The sequence below is a fragment of the Enhydra lutris genome, unplaced genomic scaffold (assembly GCF_002288905.1).
Source record: "Enhydra lutris kenyoni isolate GAN:26980312 unplaced genomic scaffold, ASM228890v2 scaffoldscaffold76, whole genome shotgun sequence".
NCBI lineage: Eukaryota > Metazoa > Chordata > Mammalia > Carnivora > Mustelidae > Enhydra > Enhydra lutris.
Window position 1 is genome coordinate 5,502,499 of NW_019154160.1, and position 21,179 is coordinate 5,523,677.

The following is a 21,179-nucleotide window of genomic DNA, read 5'->3' on the forward strand; positions in this document are numbered from 1 at the left end:
TCTAATCACACAATGGTTCTTCCGGGACCAGCCCCCATCTGAAAACTCCGTAGAGCCCCCTCCCACCCCCACCCCCCACACACACACTTTGGGCCAAGACTCACCTCATTAGCATAAACTCCAGGGTGACTGAAAGTAACAAAAGACACTCCTACCTGTCAGAAAATTCCAAGGGTTTTAGGAGCTCTGCGGGGCCAGGAACCACGGACAAAGACCAAATGCGTTTTTTTATTATATCACATGCCCATAACCACACAAGGAGAGACCAGCTGAGGGGACAGGAGCACCTTGTCAGACGATTAGGCCATCCTGTTCCAACACAGGCTGGAAGAGCATTCAACATTTATCACACTTGCATGCTTCTCTGACTCGGGTGCCATACTGCGCATCCCAATGCGGGTAAGAGTCAACACATCTCCACCATGGCAGCTTGGAAGCAAAGCCTCCCGCTAGGAGATGCGTCAGGCTCAGCAGCAAAGTTCTTAGGACATCTTTGAGGGTAGAAGGATTTTCTGCAGCTGAATGATGTCATTCCTTTCTCCCCTGCCCTCCAATCCCAGGAGTTCGTGTCTAGAGTCAGCGTCTCCCTGACCTCCCACTGACCTTTCTCAAGACAGGGTTTCAAATTGTGATATTGTCATTGAGGAAAAAATTGGAAAATAAGCACAAAGTTAAAAAAGTTAGTGAGGAAATATCAGATACAACGTCCTGCAGCCGCAGGAACTGATGTTAGACTTGGAATGACCTGGAAGGTGTTCACAGTACTATGTGAAGTCATGTGCTTCCAGAAAAGGTCTGAGAAGAAATGTGTGTGGATGGTAACAGCTGTTATCCCTGGGATGATGAAATCAGAGTTGTTTCTCATTCTCTTCTCCACGCTTTCCCTTCTCTTCTATTTGTTTTTCCTACAATGATCGTGCATAATTTTTATAACCGGGGAAAAATATATTAGTATATCAGGCAATACAGGCCATACAACTAGATGTGTTCTGACTTGTCCCTCGCCTAGCCCTGCTGCCATGATTTTACTTCTGCTCTTTGGACGGCTGGCTTCCTTCTGGAGCCGCTTTCAGTGTGGTCTCACGTGAGCACCCATTTCTGAGGTCACACTCTGCCCCCGTCCTCCTCTCCAGACCTCAGAGAAAGCCTGACATCATACTGTACTTGCTCCCACCCTGCCCCCATTCCTGCAACAATTTGGCAAACGTCCTCGGAGTCTGTTTCCACTAAATTCTGCCACACGAGGAAGCACTGTCAGGAGGAAATTAGACATGAAGGGAGGTAAATCAGTGAGTCAACAAAAATCCACTGAGTTTTCATGATAGATCCATCAGTACGAGTATGAGTAGATCTTCTCACGTCACCAGAGAGCTGGCCACAGTGATAACAGCATTTCCGCAGGCCTGAAGGCCATAAGGAACCTGCTTCCAAGAAGACCTTATTTTCATGGGCAGTTTTCCCCCTTAATCAATTCAAGATCACGTTCAACAAGCACTTACTGAGCATCTATTGTGTACCAGTCCCTGGGGATGAAAAAATACTCATCCCATTCAATACAATGATAGACACAGAATGGGCCAAATAAATGTGTGTTGAATTAAAAAAACAAATAAGAAAACAGGCTTACCTAAATCTACCCACATAGCCAAAGACAAAAGAAAACTGGAAACCAAATCTCCTTGTAATCTGATAACCGAAACTTACACAACAGTTCAACGAATGACATCTCACCGACCTCGCCGCCACAGTGAGGACTCTCTGGTGTTCCCCACTTCCCTTCGGGGCAGTCCTGCCAGGCCTCCATCTTTCTTCTGGCTAACACCATGCACCCAAGTTCAGAAGACCTAGCTCTTCCGAGCCCGAGTGACTTCCTCGGGTCCTTGTCAAGATCCCATACCTGAAGATAGCTTTCCAAAGGTCAGGAACAGGATGCTCTCCCCAGCCCTCAGTCCTTGAAGTCAGTGGTTCTCAGCGCCCCCCAGAGGACACTTGGTGTGTCTGCGGATCTTTTTTTGTCATCACAGCCCAGGACAGCGTGTGGCTCACCTGTAGCGGGTCGAGTCCCGGAAGACAATAAACGTCCAACCACGCACAGGACATACCTCGTAACAAAGAAAAGTCCAGCCCCACGTGTCAAAAATGCCGCTGTTGAGAAACCTTCTCTGAAACAAGCATCCCAAGATAGCTCTACAGATACTGCCTGACTTCGGTTCTCCCACACCGCTCCTATAAATTCACTCTACTGATCAAAAACTCCCCGAACATATGTAGCCTAGAGCTCAGCGCCACGTCCCAGGGACACTGTGATGTGGGCCGAGCACAGCCCTCTGCCACATCGGTGGCAACAGGTCAATCCTTCAGGCTCTGTGGCCTGGCCCAAGGCCGTCACGGGCTCTGTCACTCACGAACCCTGGGGCTCTGGGTGTGGCGATTAGCTTTAGTTTTTCCCATCTTTGAAATTGTTCTAAGTAGCACAAAATAGTGAAAAGGTATGAAATAGCCCCACCCCTTTGGAAGTATTGGTAAGAGACTTGTCAGAGACCTCCTGATGGGCTTCCAGCGAGGGCTGGTCACAATCCTGAGCCCAGTAAACACCAGCTAATGATAACAATGCTGGAAGCCACCTTAAGGGTCTAAACTCTCCTTTTAGGAGTTGTTCGTTTCTAAAACCAATTATCTTTATGAGATTTTGGAGAGCCAAACTGAAATCTTTTAACTGAAAAATGTAGTGCCCATAAGCCCGGGGAAGGTTGGGCGGGGGGCACACGACAGAACTACCAAGTAGGGGTACTCGTTCAAACCAACAAGCAACAGAAACTGGGAATTTTCTCTCTTGTTCTATTTTTAAATTTAAATTAGAATTTCAAACACATTTCTGTACTGATTAATGTACTCGTGGTTTGCTCTTTGCCACATCAGCCAGGGCCCGCGATCCGCAGCTCGTCTGGGCGCCGCGAGGATGCCTGGCGTCCAGACCAGCGAACAGCATCTTCTGCTTAGCGGGGGGGCATCTGCCTGGCAAGGGCTGGGGCGGTAAGGCTTTCGAGCCCGTGCCTGTGCCTCTCGAGAAGCACCTCTTTTGCTCCGTGTAATCCTCTAACAAACAATATTACTAAGCTCCTGCAATAAAGCCGCATCTTGCCTTCACTTCCTACCCTGCCGATCACCTGGTCTTGTATCTAAAAAACTTCTAGATCATTCATACAATAAAAATCCATTTTTCCCAAGCCAGGAGAGAAAAGGTAAACACGAAAAGATGAAGGCTACCCTTTGCTACAATAACCCTTGATGTATATACGGTTTCACAGCTTACACAGCATCTCTACTCCCCTTATCTCATGCCATCTATTTTCCTGGGTTCCCCTCTGGCTGCCAAGGGGAGCTGCCTGGAGGGTAGATACATACCCTCATTACCACCTTTATGATGACACACCCGGTAAATAGCAATGACCATTCCATTCTTGAAGTCAATAACATTGCTCCTAAGCCCACGAGGATGATTTCGAGGGTCGTAATCACTTCTCTTTTGCTTGGTCACGGGAGAAATAATGCTCAGCTGGTCTCTCCAACCCAATACTGGACCAAGGAAGTGTCCCATGGCTTCTAACCAGAAGGCAGGTGCTCCCAGCTTTGTAGGACTTTTGGAGGGAAATGTTGGGCTGTAGGTAAAGCCAAGTGGGAGCAAGGACAGTGGGTGTCAAGGACAACCTGAGCCCCCAACTTCCTGTATTGGAAAACAGAGGCAACTGACCGACTTCAGAAGTGAATGGGAGGCTGGGCATGCAATGACGGTAGGGTAGAACCACCCAGCTGCTGTGGCCGGGACGGACAGCAGCTGGGCACAGACCCAAGCTTGGGACTCCCCGACTCCGAGAGGACCCCAGTCTATAGGAGGACCACGAGTTAATCCTGTTTTTCAGTACGTAGTGAAGGTACAGACACCATGAACCGGAGCCGGGTGTCAGAGAGAGCGTTATCTACGGGATCCCATGCATCCTAGTGCTTTTAGAATATGATCTCCTTAAAGCAAACTCTCCTTTGCGTCTCCCACAAAAGCTTGTGCAATGTCTCACCCAGAGCAGGTGCTCAGTAATACCTTCTGACTTCAGATTAGCCACTTCTTCCACTGATCTATCCCCTTTCCTCCCTCTCTCCCAGCCCTGAAGATTAGCATCCCTGACTATGGGCGACCCTGGAAGACACAGGGGATTCAAAAGAAAGCAAAGAAGAAAAAGAAGTAAGAAAAGGGGTTCAAAAAGCAAGAGAACTGTTATAGCTTGGCCAGACTCCTTCATGGCATGGTTAGTGGGACAGAAACAGGGCACTTATGGGCAGCCAGCTCCCGGAAGAGCCAGGACAAGGGATGTCTCACCGGATCCTGGGACCCACATGGATGCGGGCCCCAGAACGGATGCCCAGGCAGCTCCGGTGTTGCAGAGGCTCAGGGACACCACAGTCTGTCCAAATCAGAAGCGGCCAGTGTCAAACAACCCTTCAGGGTGACAAGCTCCAGCGGGGGTCCAGCAGCAAGAAGACACTCGGGAACCAGAAGGGCAGAGATCATGGTTGCAGGGGTTCCATCCAGAAGGGGAAGCCCCAGAGGAGGGCCTGGATCCCATCACATGGGTTGGAGTCCAGGGAGAACTCCAGGAGCGGGGTGCTGGGAAAGGGGGGCCTGGATGTAAGACCAAGGGCAGCCTTGTCCCACAGGGAGGGGAACCAGCACCTTCCCAGGGAGGAGCTGAGAAGGGAGCTCCCTGGAGACTAACGTTTCCCGTCCCTCTCAGGGCCTCTCTCTTACAGGCTCCCTCCCACGGCAGGAAGAGTGGTTTGTCTGGTGACAGGTAGGAATCCCACGTCCACGTAAGCAGGCAGAGCCCGAAAGCCCACCACTGTCTCTCTGCGTGCTCCCTGCTCCGCTATGTGGGGAGCGACCGTGGTGGGTTGAGCAACTGTCTGGGCAAAAGCATCCACTTGGCTTTTTCCACAGGAGACCAGAGATGGCTGGAAACCCCTTGTTGGCCTCGGGCCTGGGCTGAGCCCTCAGAGCCGGCTTAGCCGGAGTGTGCCATGAAGCTGCTTTCCCTGGGCCTCTTTTTCAGCTGGCGGGAGCCCAGGGGGTGGAGGAGGGAGGTTGCTGAGGACCGGCGACTGCAAACAGAACCGCCTGTCGGGGCTTTGTGGAGGGGCCTCCTCAGCGCCAGAGAACAAGAAGCACTTGTGTTAAATCTGCCCATCTCGTCCCGGCAATGGACACTTAGGCCTGGGGCAGGATGTGCCCAACGCCTGGTCTAGAGAAGCATCCAAGGTTGAGCCCTCCTGGGAGAGGATGGGAAGTGGTGCGGGGGACATATGTTATTCTCTGTCTGTGGGGTTGGGACCTGGGAAGAGCAGAGACAAATGGAGTAAGTCCAGAGAGAGCGGGGGCTGGAGGTGGAGGAAGGGGCTTCTCCCACCTACCACCTCGGTGTGGGCTTCCTGTACAAAGACCTGTCTCTTCCAGGGGCCCGGGAGGGACGACGGGATGGGAGAGGGTCTGTCCACCTAGAAGAACTGCAGCCTACCCTTCCTCACTCTAAACTCCCAGACCAGGGCAGGACCTTGTTAGGTCCTTGTTAGCAGGAGCTAACAATTTGACTGAAGTTGGAATTTTTTGTTCTTACGTGGGACTGTGTATTCCAAGTTCTGAAGTGAAACCGTGTTTGGGACTTCACGTAACAATGGGGCTTGTTGTTATTTGAGAATTGGCAGAAAATTCAGGGGACACCCCATTCCACCAGTGAATATGTGCTAAAAGGACAGTAGAATCCAAATACGAGATGCTTCCTGATTATATCATGAGAGAATGTCTTGCTCAGTGTCCGTTTATGACTATGTATTTGGCCTTTGCTGGAGCTGGAAGAGAGTTTCTTTTCTTATTATGTGGGCTGACACATTTTGAAGGAGCAGGGCTGGCTCTTGGAGGTCATAGGGAGGTTCCATTTTGTTTCTTGGATCTCGAAAAAATGTCTAGTTGTGCTTCATTTAGAAAGAAAACACATGGGGCGCCTGGGTGGCTCAGTGGGTAAAGCCTCTGCCTTCGGCTCAGGTCATGATCTCAGGGTTCTGGGATCAAGCCCCGCATTGGGCTCTCTGCTCGGTGGGGAGCCTGCTTCCCCCTCTCTCTCTCTCTGCCTGCCTCTCTGCCTACTTGTGATTTCTGTCTGTCAAATAAATAAGCAAAAACTTTAAAAAAAAAAAAAAAGAAAAGAAAAGAAAACATGTTGAGAAAGCTACCTCTTAGGAGCAGTGGAGGCTTTATCCGGAATCTCTAAGATGTAGGAGCTGAATTAGTCCCATTCAATTGAGAGAAGCCCAGACAGCATGGGTGACCATTTAAGAGGTCCATCCGTGTCAAGGAAGCCACCTGTAAGACAGGAAGTAAAACAACTCTGGCTGTGCCCAGATGTCAGTCCTCAAATGTGAGCACCAACAGGGTGGCTGGGCCGGTAGGCGGTGAGGGGGACAGATTGGTTTGCCTGATACAGGTCAGCTTTGCTCTGTGACCACTGAGGGTCGGCTCAGTCCTCTTGCCCTGGGGACAATCCAGACAAACCCACCAGGCTGATTCTGAGCCCAGCTGGCTTTCCCAAAACCCAACAAACCAGGCATGTCATTGGCCGCTAAGACCTCCTCTAGTCCCTCCACCAGCCTGTGTCCCTCGTTGGCAGTCCAAGCGCCCACCAGGGTGAGGCCAGCTCATGTGCACAGGGGTCCTGAGTCCTGGGCTTCCAGCAGCTTCCCACAGTGGGTCTCTCCACAGCTACCTAAGCAGAAACACAGAGGCTCACTCAGAGTTTAAATTGTTCATGTTAGACTTTGTAGCCACAACTCTATTTTCCAAGTGTAGCCAAAGGGGGAGCCAGAAAAACCTCCTTACCAGGAAACCAGATGCCTTCTAGGGAAAGCAGGAAGCCAGATCAGCCTTCATGCTCTAACGGAGTCTGCCCCCAGGAACCATGACCCCCAGAACTGGGCCCCCCATGAGACCCGGAACCGGGCCCCCTGCGAGGATCCGAGGGAAGGAAGTAGAGGTTTCAAGGGTCCTATGCGGCCTGCTGCACGGGTGGCAGACGGAGGAGAGCACCCCGTTCTCTAGAAACACTGGGAGAGGAAACTTAGAAAGTTGCACATCGAAAAGGGAACTGGTTCAGTCTTGTGATACGGTGGAAAGACATGGACCCAAAGTTTACCCCACCCCCTCTGTCTCTCTCTGTGTAAACACATGTGCGTAGTTTTCAAAGTCAAATGGTACCAACACTACACAAAGTGTCAGTGCCCTGCCCTTCATCATCTCCCCGGCCCCTCCTCAGAGGCAAGCCCTCTCAAATCACCTAGCTTTTCCCCTTGCTTTTAACCTCTTCATTTCTAATATGCATATAGTGCTAAATCCTAATTCGCCCAATTTAGACACAGCTGACTTCTTGCTGAGGGAGAGAAGGATTTAGTGTTCCTTCTCCACCTCCCACCCCAATCTTGACACATCTCCCAAGAGTTGGGTCACAATTCCTAAGTTAATAAGCGGTGTTTACAATACTACGACTCCGAATACGATGCCTTATTAAGCCAAAAAGTCTATGGCGACGCCACCTCCTTTCTTCTACCGTCCTCTCTTTCTTTCTGGAGTTAATCCTTGCTTTGTTGTTTGGTTTTCCATTTTTCTGTGTTTTAATTATTACTTCCCTTTACCCCAAAAGAATTCAAAATCAATAACATTACTTATGTGTACTCAAATACAGAGATTCCATTTTGGGCTCCTGCTGGAGAATTCCTCCCAGAGAACTCCAAACCCCCGTGACAGTCTGGAAGCTGAATATTACCCTGAGATGTCCCTTGGCCATTCCCTTTGTTGAATCATCTGTTATCTAGGTGCCATCTTCCTCCTTCTCGATTAATTTCCTTCTTTGGCTGAAGCACATCTTCCTAAGGAAAGTACATTGGAGGTAAAATACTTGAGTTTTTGGTTTTCGGAAAATGTCTTTCTCTTACCCTTGCTCTTGATTAATAGTTCGCCTGAGGGTAGAATTGTGGCTCAAAGTCATTGTCCCTCAGAATATTAAAGGCGTTGTATCATCATCTTCTATCTTTCAGTTGTGCTGTTAAGAAGTTCAGTGCTGTTCTGATGTAAAAAAAACCCTTTATATATCAACACACATGTACACATCATACCTGGAATCTTTTAGAAGTTTCCTCCTTACTCCTAGTAGTTCTAAATGATGATGTGACACTTTTTTTCTTAAGATTTATTTATTTATTTTGGGGGGAGGGGCAGTGGGAGAAGGAGAGAGAGAATCTGAAGCAGACTCCCCACTGAGCGCAGAGCCCAATGCGGGGCTCGATCCCACGACCCTGAGATCACGACCTGAGCCGAAACCAAGAGTCTGATGCTTAGCTGACGGAGCCACCCACTTTCTTAGAGGTCCATTATTACGGGTGGCCTGTGTCCCCTTCCCAATTAAAGCTTCTCTCCCTCAGTCCCAAATATCATGGCTTTAAAAATTTCCTCTTCACCAGATTCTCTGTGCAGATCTCTCTCTCTCTAGTTTCTCTTCTTCAGACATTGAGACTCCTAGATTGTTCCTTTCTAATCTCTCCTTTTCTTTTTGCCACAGTTTTGTTTTGTTGTCCCATTTCAATTCCTTGGGATCTTATTTTCAAGTTCATCCTCCAATCTTGCTAATGAAGGCTTTACATTTATTTTCTATTTTTCATATCTTGGTTTTAGTTTCCAAGAGGTCTTTCATATTCCCGGAAGATATTAAGAGGTTTTGGGTTTTTTGTTTTTGTTTTTGTTTTTTAGTTTTCTGCCTCTTGCATTATCTACATTTCCTCCGGGCTCCTTTTTCATATTTCTCTCCCTTTTTGATATTGAAGACTTCCCTCAAATACCATTTTATATTAAAAATTCAGACAACAAAAAGCTGACCACAATTCGTATTATGTGGGGAAGGCCTTTGACACTCTCCACAAGTTGACTGGTGACAGTCCATGTTTTCAACAAGAGGGGACCCCAAGTGTCAGCAACCATCTAACTTGAGAGAGGTCCTCTCCTCTATTCTCCTGCTTAGAGATTGCAGGGCGAGCAGAATGCAAGTCTGGCCGCCAGCTATCGAGAATGACCCGCGTGAGGTGCCACCATTTATCTGCTTCCTCCGTATCACCTGCCACTCCTTACTCTCTCCAGTGTCCCCAGTCAGCTTTTCCAGAGGGTAAACCAACTATCTGTTCCCAGGTGGACCGAGAGACACTGGACGGCAGATGCTAGGGCAGGTGTACAGATTTACCTGTACGTATCCAGATAGCATAATCCCCGTGCCAAACCTCACCCCTGTTTTCTACAGGATTTTGCACTTTCCAAGTCCTGAGGCTTTTTCAGAACTTGGGCAAATCATTCCATTCCATGTTTGTATAAGTGTTCTTCTAAGCACACTAATTTCTTAAACTCTGCCTTAGACACTCAAGCTAAGGATCTTTTTTTTTTTTTAAGATTTTATTTATTTATTTGACAGAGATCACAAGTAGGCAGAGAGGAAGGCAGAAAGAGAGGGGGAAGCAGGCTCCCTGCCGAGCAGAAAGCCCGATGTAGGGCTCCATCCCAGGACCCTGAGATCATGACCTGAGCCAAAGGCAGAGGCTTTAACCCACTGAGCCACCCAAGCACCCCCTAAGGATGTTTCTATTCCTGTTAGTAACTGCCATACTTTCCAACCAGAAAAAATATGTTAGCACTTCTTATCAGCTATTGTCAATTTTCCCAACCTCTTTTTTCTTGCGGGTTATAGTTTTTTTTCTTTTAGAGTTTTGGGACAGTGAGAAAATCGACTCTGTGGTCAGTCTGCCCTGTCTTCAGACCCTGTCCTGAGAATCAGTCAAGGTTCTGCCATTTATTAACACTGGGATCTAAGGCAAGTTATTTGCTACTCCAAGCCTCAGTTCCCTCACCTGTAAGATTGTGAGATTAATGTCTGTCCTTCACGGGTTACAGTCCTCTTCTGTTGATTAAATGAGATAATGTATATAAAGGTACTAGCAATACTAAAGAATCCACAAAAAAAAAAAAAAAAACCTCTTAGAACTAATAAAGAAGTTCAGCAAAGTTGCAGGATACAAACCAATATACAAAAATCTATTGTATTTCTAAATACTAGTAATAAATAACTCAAAATAAAATTAAGAAAACAAAATATCATTTACAATTGCATGAAAAAGAAAAAAAATAGGGATAACTTCAATAAAAAGAAGAGCAAAACCTGTACACTGAAAACTCCAAACCATTGGAAGGAATGATCTAAATAGATGGGAGGGCATGCTATGGTCAGAGATTGGAATAGTTCATCTACGGATTCAAAACACTCTCTATCAAAATCCCAACAAGAGGTGCCTGGGTGGTTCAGTGGGTTAAAACCTCTGCCTTTGGCTCAGGTCATGATCTCAGGGTCCTGGGATCAAGCCCCGCATCATGCTCTCTGCTCAGCAGGGAGCCTGCTTCCCCCCCTCTCTCTGCCTGCCTCTCTGCCTACATGTGCTCTCTCTCTCTCTGTCAAATAAATAAATAATTTTTTTTTAAAAAATCCCAACTGGATTTTTGTGGAAAATAACAAGCTGATCCTAAAATGTGTATGGAAATGCAAGGGATGCAGAAGACCCAAAAACAACAGAGAAAAAGAACAAAGCAGAAGGGCTCACACTTTCTGACTTCAAATTTTACTACAAAGCTACAACAACCAAGACCGTGGTACTAGCAATCATACCCATCGATGGAACAGAAGCGAGAGTCTAAAAAACAGACCTTTACATTTATGGTCAATTGATTTTTGGCAAGGGTGCAAGACCATTCAATGGGAAAGAATAAACTTTTCAGCTACACAGGGACAGCTATATATCCACATGCAAAAGAATGAATTTGTACCTCTTTCTCACAACAATACGCATAAACTAACTCAAAATGGATTATCGACCTAAATGTAAGAGCTAAAACCGTAAAACTCTTGGATGAAAACAAAGGAGTCAATCTTTGTAACTTGGGTTAGGCAATATTTTCTTAGATACGACACCAAAAGCACAAGCCAAAAAAGGAAACAATAGAAAAATTGGACTTTATGAAGATTAAAAATGCTGTATTGCAGAGAACAAATATCAAGGAAATGAAAAGACCACCCGGAGCCTGAGAGAAACTATTTGCAAGTCTATATATCCAGAATATATAAAGAACTATTATAACTCAATAATCAGAAGACCAATAACCCAATAAAAAATGGGCGAAGATTCTGAATAGCTCTCCATAAAGAGATCAGCAGTTGACCAATAAACGATTGAAAAGATACTCCACATCATTAGTCATTAGAGAACCACAAATCAAAAGCACAGTAGATAACACTTTATACCCAGCAGAATGGCTGGGGTAAAATTAAAAATATATACTTGTTCTTTTCCCCAGTTCTTGGCACAGGGTTCCTAAAATCTTTGGAATTTCCCAAGTGACAGGAGTTTCTTTTGTTATTCATAATGATCTCCTTATGACCACACCTGAGTTTTTGTTGTGGTAGTGACTCTCTGTGGACCCCCAGATAGCCTCAGGATACAGGCTTGTTCCTAGAGGAACCAACCACATGATTAGAGGATTAGGGCTATTGAGGTCCCTCCTGGTCCTGCAGGGAGGAGAGAGATTGAATGCAGTCACCAATGGCCAATGATTTAATCCGTTGTGGGTATTCATTCAATGGAAATTTGGCTTAAAAACACTCAAACAAAGAAACTAAGAGAACTTCCGGGTTGGTGAACCCCATTGACAGGCTGGGGGCATGGCTTGCCTGGAGAGAGCATGAAGGCACTGTGCCCTTATGCCCATACTTTGTCTATGTATTGCTTCCATTTGGCCGCCCTTAAGCTGTATTTTTTTTTAATAAAAATGTGATCATAAATACAGAGCTTTCCCGAGTCTTGTGAATCATTCTAGCCCATTATTGAACCTAAGGTGTGGTCACGGGAAACCCCAAATGTGTAGACAGTTGGGCAGAAGTTCAGGTAGCCTGGGGACCCTATTTTCCTCTGGTGTCTGAGCCAGTGGTAGTCTGGTGGGACTGAGCCCTTAAACCTGTGGGGTCTACACTAACTCTAGATAGATAGTGTCAGAATTGAGTTGAATTATAGGACACTGAAGTCAGAAAACTGGAGCATTGGTTGTTATTTGGAAAACCAAACAATGGCTATGATTTTTTTTTAAGGCAATCATAAGTGTTGACGAGGATGTAGAGAAATTGGAACACTTGTTCACTGCCGGTGAAAATGGAAAATGGAGCAGCCCCTTTGAAAAACATGTTGGTGGTTCCTCGAAATGGACACTGTACAGCAACTGTATGATCCAGCAACTCCACTCCTAGGGATACATCCAAGAGAAATGAAAACATCTCCCTACAAAACACTTGTATCTGAATGATCACCGTGGCCTTATTTAAAATAGCCATAAAGCATCACGGACAAGTGCAATGTGGTATATTCATTCAATGGAGTATTTTTCAGCTATAAAAGGGAGTGAAGAGCTGATACACATTGTAACATGGAGAACCTTGAAAACATTTTGTGCTTACGTGGAAGAAGCCAGTCACAAAAGGCCCTGGGCTGGATGATACCCTTCATATGTGGTGTCCGGCAAATCTATAGAGACAGCAAGTAGGCTAGTGGTGACCTAATCCAGGGATAAAGGTTAGGAGTGGGTAATGGCAAGTGACTGCTGACAGTTTTGGAGTTTCTTTTAGGGGTGAAAAAAATTGTTCTAAAATTAGATCGTGGTTACAGTTGCACAGCCTTGAGACTTTATGAAAACTACCAAACTGTACACTTCAAATGGGTGCGTTGTATGGTCATATGAATTCTGTATCAACAGAATTGTGTTTACAGTTTTTACAGAGTAGTTTGTAAAACCACGAAATTAAATACGAAAGATATGCTTTTGCTTAACATTATTATTGGTAAAACGGAATCACAGAATAGAAACATTAGAAATCCTTAGAAACCATTTCAATCACTGTTCTTGGGTATTTTTTGACCATTCTTTCTCAGCTACTCTACAGGCTGTTGTTCAGAAATACAATTGCACAGATGAAACGGATGGTTCCTTAGGAAGCTGGCTGCCTCACACACCATGGAGCCCCCTGGACACGGGGAGCTGGAATGGGGAGCACCTGACGTTTACATCACCTGTATAGGTGGTCCGTACAGACACTCCTGTTTGAGCTAAATTTGACGACTATAATGGTCCAAGAAAGCTCCCTACTCAGTGGAACAGTGTGCTTCACATCTCTGAAATCAAAGGCTCAAGTTCCAATAAAAATGCCGTTCACAAAGACACTTATTATTAAACTTCCAGCTCAATTTCCTGAAGAACCGTCAGAGCCCCAAGATGGAGAAAGTAATAATTCTTCTAGCGTCACAGTGATAACTGGCTGGAGGCGCGTGCTGTTTCTAAATTCACTAGTGTGAGCCCTGCAATAGCGCACCACTCAAGGATGAAAATTGATTGTCAGCTCAAAGGAGTGGGCTCGAGAAAAGAGGGGGCCTGGGTGTGCCTGGGGCACCTGCTGGGCAGTGGTCTTGTAGGAAATGCAGGAAAGCGATACAAGAAAATGGACCCCTCTTCACCATCCTGAGATCACCACGGGTAACGTTTGTAAGACAACGGGTCTGCTTCTGTGTGTGTGGAAAGTATGTTAGTTCATTTTGCAAAAACAAAGTCCCACTGTAAATACAGTTCCATGGTCTGTATTAGTCACTTAGCGAGGTGTTATGGAAATCTGTTGATGTCATCTAAAATGAGTTTAGCGTATTCTGCTGAATCATGATACTTCCATTTTACCAATCCCCTCTAGGTGGATATTTAAAATTTAAGTTGGGTTGGGTTGTTTACTGTGATAGACAAGTCTACTGTGATAGACAAGACAATGTCATCCTTGGCGCGTCCCAACATTCATGCTTCTCATGGTTCCTGGTCTCTTCTGGTAGCTGTTTTCCCCCCTCAGGGGGAAGGATTCTTCTTATAAATCTTAGCTGTAATTTTTGTGCTGGAATCAGACATAGAAACCAGAGCTGAGTGGTCAAGAATTCGGGCAAGAGGTCTGAGAAATAGGCACAGAATAACGAAGGTTTATTGAGAGCAGAGAATGTTCCAGACACTTTCTGAAGATAACATCCTAAGCCCTCACTTAAAGAGAAGAGCAAACTGAGGCCCGGAGGACATAGCAGAGCTTCTCTTTGTGTCTGACACTAAAGTCTGGAGAAGGAATGAAGGTGGGGAAGGAAGCTGGGGAAGGAAGGATACCCCAGCCCAAGGGGTAATGGTGGCCCTGGGATTTGCCTGGGAACACGTGGCCACCAGCACTCCTGAGAGCCCAGGAGCCTCAGCCCCCTTCCAACATCAGAGGGTGGACCCCCACCAAGTGTTCACATGCCCCTATGTTTTAGGAAAATTTGTCAAATTAAGATAACTTTGGCTCTTTTTCTTAAAGAGGGTCCCCATAGTTTTTTCCTGCTCCAAGCCCCAGAAACTTCATAGAGTTGCTGGTGTCGACTCCCCAGCAGTGAGCAGGGCCATGGAGCCCATGGGAGCTGGGGGGGGTGCTATAGGAGAGGTCCGTTTGGTGAGGCATTGTCCTTAAACCTGCTTATCCGCACCACAGTCTGAGCTCTGTTATCCTGTACACCTCAACAAAGGGGCGACGCTAAGATTTCGGTTTGGCTTGTATAGATTTTCCTCATAGTTCACACCTGGATACAAGACCGACTGGACCCACCTCTGAAAAGAGCCCAAAGTACCACCACACCACATTTCCCAAAGGGAATTGGTCTCCTGCTCCTGAATCAATAGTAAATCACAGCAGACAGAAAGGCTGAGAAGGGCTATTTTTTAAATGTCCCATTACAGAAACTTCAGTTCTTGGTTGGCTGATGCTCATGGGTAAAGTCAGTGCAGGCGGCCAACCCTAGGGGCTGTTCTGTCTTGATACTGGCCATCCTGATGATACTCCTTAATTGGCCATGAAAAAGTTGCCCTTTTAACGTCCTGTAGCAAGGGACTGTCATAGACTGTTCAAGAAAAAATTTAGCTGTGCTTGGGAAAGATTTCTGAATTCAAATAAAAGGAATTATAATCGACCCCTATGAAAACTCATAGGGTTTATTTATTTATTTATTTTTTATCAATATGCTTTCCCTTTATCTTTAGTCTGGTTACTTTCGTTACCTCTGACATAATTACACCCCTCCCCAATTTCAGCTCACACACCTGTTTGGTGCTCAGCAGTCTCTACAGACAAGGTTTTTGGCCCTTGCTCTACAGTTTGCAGCTAAATCTTGGCTGTCGGTGCTTTCTGAGAGTCCTAGAGGCAGAGCTGTTCTGCTTTAACCCCATAGAAATGGTGTCTGAGGAAAAAAGGAAGTCGGCATACTCCGCTGTACGTGTGGCCGTTACAACAAGGACAGTACCTCTGGGTCTGCAGAAGTAAGACAAACGCCTCGTTGTCCCTGGCCTCTTGTGCAAGCCTGCCAGGTAACAGCACCGTGTGAAGGCACAGCCTCAGTGGGTCGGGGTCCTGAACTAGCCCACAAATGGCAGTGGGCTGGACATCTACCACAGAGGACAAAAGTGAGTTCAGGCTGGCAGACGTGGGACCCCAGGACCAGGGAGCCCACTTGGGGTTCCAGTGGTGGCACTGGATGGTACAACATGGAATCATGACCTCTCCCACTGTGGGCCAAGAAAGGAGCCATGGATTTCAGGCTGGGGTTGATCTGGTTGGCCAAAGGGCCAACCCTACTGAATGCATAGGGCCCGCTAAGTAAGGATGCCTTCCCTATAGCAACACAGGTAAGGAAACCAGAGCTCAAGGCAGTAGAGCCAGGAAGTTGGAGCTAAGACTCAAACAGCTCTGCGTGTGACAACATAGAGAATAAGAGACAGTGAGCGTTGCCAAGAGGGAGGGCATTGAGGAGGTGGGCGTGCCTTCTATCTCAAATTCTTGGAATTTTTGCTGAACTCAGCTAAAAGCCAACACATCTACTCTATCACAAAATGAGCCTAAATGGACTTTCTGCCTAACACTGGCCCTAGCAACCAATCACACCGAGATTAGTGTAACTGTAGCTACAGCAGCACCAACCACATTCCGTTCAAAACAACTTACGTAAATTCCCTCTTTCCTCTCGAGAAACTCCAACCTCCTTTGTCTCTCCAGAGCATGCTTCCGAGTGTGTGCCTCTTGGACGGCGATCCCTGACACCCCAGCAGACAGACGTCTTTCACGTCACGGCTTGCTCTTTGGTCTTTGGTTGGTCGACAGGTGACTCTGACGCTGAACCAGGCTGCCACCTCCTCCAGCCACGGAACGGCTGTCCTCGCACTGAGGCCACAAGTTCACCATGCAGGAAGCAAGGAGAAAGCATTAAGGCTCCCAGATGACAGGGGTTCGGGGAAGGGAGAGCTGTGGGGTTGAAGCGGTCGTGGAAGGGGCCATTCGTGCTGAGGGTGTGAGCGCACGGGAAGGAATGCCTTTCCCACAGAAGAACACTGGCCACCCGTGGCTGGCAGGTGCAGGGACCTGGGACACAGCATGGACGCAAGAGCCCTGGCAAAGTGTGTTGGGTTTGGTCTTTGTCGACAAGAACAGTGGAAAGGGGGAGTGAAGACGGACAGATGGCGTATTTGCTGCCTGGGAGTGCCTTAACAGAGTACCACCTGTGGGGAGGGGGGCTTCAACAATGAATATTTATTGTTGCCCATTCTGGAGGCTGGAAGTCTGAGACCAAGGTGTTGGTGGGGTTGGCCTTGGCGTGCGGGTGGCCATCTTCTGCCTGTGTCCTCACATGGCCCTCCCTCTGTGTGCCTCTATGTCCTAATCTCCTCTTCTTGGAAGAACTCCGGGTCTATTAAATTAGGGCCCATGCTAATGACCTCATTTCAACTTAAATACCCCCTTTAAAGACCCTAGTTCCAAATGCAGTTATAATCTGAGGGGCTGGGGGTCAGGTCTGTGGCATGTGAATTAGGCGGGGGGACACAATTCCACCATCACGCTCTGACCGAGGACAGAGGGTTCTGTCGGTGGCGGACGAGGGCACCCTGCAGTGGTCACTATCCAGGGGGATGACAAGGGCTGGAGCTTATCTGGTGAGACCTTCTGCCAGGTTTCATTTGGAGCTGCCCCCAGTGTCCTGAGCTCACAGGACTGTGTGGGCCGCTTTGCCGGAAAGGCCTCTCCCGGAACACAAACACGGGGTTGGTGTTGTTCCAAACTCCACACCCCTCCCGGGCTCAACTGAACTCCGCTGTCACAGGCTCCAGGCTGGTAGCAAAGAAGTGACACCATGTGGCCCTCAGAAGATGGAGTGTGAAGCCTCCAGCTGGGCATGCGGCAGGCTGTGTCTCCTGGGAGAGTCGGGCTTTCAGGCAGGGTAGAAGGAAGCCATGGCTTCCCGGGCCCCTGGCAGAGAAGTGCTCTCATGCTGGTCTCCTCCCTTGGTCCTTAGCACAGCCTGAAGACTCGGGTCTGACCCCTTTGTGTACAGGCGGGCAAGGAAGGCTCAGCGAGGGGAGCCTGCCTGCGACCAAACTGCTTTGCACAGACCAGAGCGAACAGTCGAGTCTTAACTGGCCTGACTACAGAGCCCGTGTCAGCCCATTCTGGGACAGCTAATCAGAACAAAACCCGACAGCTAATTAGAGCAAAATCAACTCTGACTTTTAGAACTTCCTGCTTCTCTTCCCCAAATGCTGACACGCCCCTCCCTGAGCTGCTCACCCGCCCATCGGCCCACGCTCGGCTGTGCCTCCCGCCCCGTGCAAGCTGTCCCCTCTATCTGCCAACCCCTATTCAACTCAGGCGCCACCCCCTGGGCGAGGCTCCCTGCACACTTCCTGCCCCTCGACCTCTTGCAGCACCTGGTTCCAACTTCTCTAATGGAGCTGATTCATTTTAATGAATGCTTCACTCCCACCGTCCTTGCCCCTGGACTGTTGGTTTTGGGGGACTGGTGTGGAACTTTGGTCATCTCTGCCACCAGCGTGTGACCAGTGGCTGGCACATAGGAGGAGATCAAAGAGAGAGGAAATATGATTGCAGACCCCCTGCCTAGTTTGACCCATAGCCTTTCATACCCCTGGCCTCCCACTCTGCTTTCCGGGAGAATTCTAAGCAGCCCCGTCAGAGGCCCGTAGCCCCAGATCTACCTTCTGCCTTCTATCCTGGGCTTGCCTTGCCTTTGCTGTCCCACCTTCCTGCTGCCCTGACCCAATGCCCTCCACGGCTACCCGTCCTAGGCTCACTAAGAGCTAGGAAAAATGATTTCAGGTCCATAGATGCCATGACTTCAGGCCTCCGAAGGAAATCCCCTCTCACAAACTAACTGCAAACAGTGATCGCTCTGGTCGGGAAGCAGTGAGACCACCCCCATCTCTGAGACGTCCAGCACAAAAATAGCCCTGTTTATTGCTTTCAGTTCATACTTAGCTTTTTGGAAAAACTTACCTGTTTTAAAATAACCCCATATAAAAAATGCACAGAAGATCTAAATAGATATTTTTTCCAAAGGAGACATACAGATGGCCAACAGACCAGAAAAGTTCTAAGCATCTTTAAGAAAATGATGCTTAACATCATTAATTATTAAAGAAATGCAAAGCAAAACCCCAGTGAGCTATCACTTTATACCTGTTAGAACAGTTATTATCAAAAAGTCAAGAAATAACAAGTGTTGGTGAGGATGTGTGGAAAAAGTGGCCCTCATGCCCTCTTGGTGGGAATGTAAATTGGTGCAGCCACTGTGGGAAACTGTATGGAGATTCCTCAAACAGTTCAGAAGAGAATTACTGTATGATCTAACTATTCTGCTTCTGGTTATTTATCTGAAGAAAACAAAAACACTAAACCAAAAAGATATATGCACTTCTATGTTCGCAGCATTAGTCACAATAGTCAAGATATGGAAGCAACCAAAGTGTCCTTTCAGGGGATGAATGGATAAAGATATAGTACACACACACACACACACACACACACATACCACACACACCACACACACACACATAAACACACCACACACACACACACACCACACACACACACACACACACACACACTATAGTATTACTCAGCCATAGACAATGAGATCTTGCTATTTGTGACAACATGGATGGAACTTGAGGGCATGACACTAAGTGAAATAACACAGAGAAAGACCAATACCATATGGCTTCACTCATATGTGGAATCTAAAAAAAATAAAACAAATAAATGAACAAACAAAACAACACAACAAACTCGTAGATGCAGAGAACAGATTAATGACTACCAAAGGGGAAGAGGGTGGAGGTAGGGTAAAATGGGTGAAGGGGGTCAATTGTCTGGTGATGGATGGTAACTAGAATTTTGATGGGCGATCACTGTGTAGATGTCAAATTGCAATATTGTATACCTGAGACTTACACAATGTTATATACCAATATTCTCTCAAAAAAATGGATGAGAACTGCCCTAGGGAAGCCCAGCCCCAAATCACCAACCCACAGAACTGTGAGCTAAATAAATGGTTGCTCTTTTGCTCTGTTAACAAACAAAAACTTGCCTATTGAAGAGGATAGATATATTAAGTGTTTAATGTTTAATGTTACTGCAGTAACATTAAACACACATACACACACACACACACACACACATAGACTCAAATTTGTCCTTGTTTTCTAAATTGCCTATGGAAGATACGTATTGTTTTGCAATGAGACAAAAAATAATATAAAATTACTTTTAAAATTCCACAATAGGATTATTTTTATATGTACATTGCATAGACGTTAAAACTTACAGGTGTTAAATGAGACTTAATGTCTCATTAGACTCTAAACAAGCCAACCACAATTTATACTCCTGTGTCTGAAATTCAGATATAGAAGTAGCAGGGTTAAGGAAGTTAAAAGGTTATATGATTCACATGCCTTTTTCCTCCACTTTCCAACATTCCACTGGCTGCCCAGTGAAGGATGAAGGAAAGGTAAATGTCTCCATTTAACCGCCTTTCTGGGGCAGCCCTGCTCCCGGGGCTTACACTGTCCGGCCTTGGGAGCCTCTGAGAGGCAATGTCCACTGCTGTGACCTTCTGGAAGAACACCGTTTGGCCTCCCTTGGCTTTTTTCTATCCCCTAAAGTGCCCATTCTCCATCCTCCATCTCCTAGCGTCTGCGAGTGGGATCCCTGAGCCAGGCAACAGCTCCCAGGAATAAAGCATAGCAAGCTAGCTCAGCCCCACCATGTTGTATGACTTCCACGCCATCCAGGGGAGACCTTTCCTGGCTGCCCCAGACTCTGAGCTGGCTCTGCCGCCTGGCCTGCCCCCACTCCACCATCTTTCTCCCCAACTCGGAATCTGCGCCTGGGAGGTTGCCTTCAGCCCTGCACTGGGGGCAGGGGACGCTGCAAAGCACTGCACCTTAGGACACATTGTATTTTCTTCATCAGGGTGCCCCCCCCAGACGGAGTTGTCCCGGGCTTGCACACTTTGAGAAGGCACCCCGCCATCTCCTCTTCGGACAGGAAGCTCCAACCTTGAGAAGCGATTCTCTCCAAGGCCCCCCCCCCAGTTGGCTCAGTGGAAGGAAGGGACTCACTTCTTAACCCAAACACCACGCTTTGTACAGGGACACAAGTACAGGGACACTTTCCCTGTGTCTCCTGCCTCAGCCGCGCCTACAGCCCGGAGAGAGAAGGTCGGGGTGAGGGAAGGCCAGTTCTGTGCTGTCAGTCCCTGAAAGCTGTCTCGGGATATGGGGAACCAAGCACCGCTGGCCTTTAGCTCTAGAAATTTGGTCCCAGTTCCAGGACAAGCGAAAAGTGCCCAGGCAGCTGTCTGCAGGAGAAGGAAGTGCTGCTGCCTGGGGGGTGGGGGGGGGGGGGGGGGGGGGGGTGGAGTGAGTGGGGAGTCGGGGGGATACCCAGTGAGGGATTGTGGGAAAACATGGGGGATCTTGAAGCCCCTGAATGTCCTGGTCAGCGTGAGCGTGAGAAGTGGTCTCAACAGGGAAAAGGTCAGTGCCAGAGGGAGTAAAATTCAATCCCCTATTTCGTCTAGAGCCACATCATGAGTATCTTCGGGTGTCCCCC

At 47.5% G+C, this 21,179-nt stretch overlaps 1 long non-coding RNA gene across 1 annotated transcript; it reads right to left on the reverse strand.

Moving 5' to 3' along the window:
• Positions 1 to 6,282: 6,282 nt before the first annotated feature.
• LOC111160538 lies at positions 6,283 to 16,331 on the reverse strand. The gene is made up of 3 exons (XR_002641492.1): positions 16,215 to 16,331; positions 6,920 to 7,962; positions 6,283 to 6,806 (listed from the first exon to the last, which is right to left on the reverse strand). It is a non-coding gene; the product is annotated as an uncharacterized LOC111160538 (long non-coding RNA).
• Between the last annotated feature and the right edge of the window lie 4,848 nt (positions 16,332 to 21,179).